Genomic DNA, 400 nt, shown 5'->3' on the forward strand with positions numbered 1-400 from the left:
ATAGGAGATTAAGAGCTCGTGTATCTAATCTGGAAGAACCAGGTTTGATTCCCCGCTCTGCCGCCTGAGCTGTGGAGGCTTATCTGGGGAATTCAGATTAGCCTGTGCACTCCCACACATGCCAGCTGGGTGACCTCGGGCTAGTCACAGCTTCTCGGAGCTCTCTCAGCCCCACCCACCTCACAGGGTGTTTGTTGTGAGGGGGAAGGGCAAGGAGATTGTCAGCCCCTTTGAGTCTCCTGCAGGAGAGAAAGGGGGGATATAAATCCAAACTCTTCTTCTTCTTCTTCTTCTATTCGGGGAAACACGGTATATAGAATATTTGTGTTAGGAAAATACATAGGTAACCTCAGCTTATGTGTTCAGTGTGGCAGAACTTGGAAGGAATTTTGCAACAACT

The sequence above is a fragment of the Sphaerodactylus townsendi genome, linkage group LG05 (assembly GCF_021028975.2).
Source record: "Sphaerodactylus townsendi isolate TG3544 linkage group LG05, MPM_Stown_v2.3, whole genome shotgun sequence".
NCBI classification, from domain to species: Eukaryota; Metazoa; Chordata; class Lepidosauria; order Squamata; family Sphaerodactylidae; genus Sphaerodactylus; species Sphaerodactylus townsendi.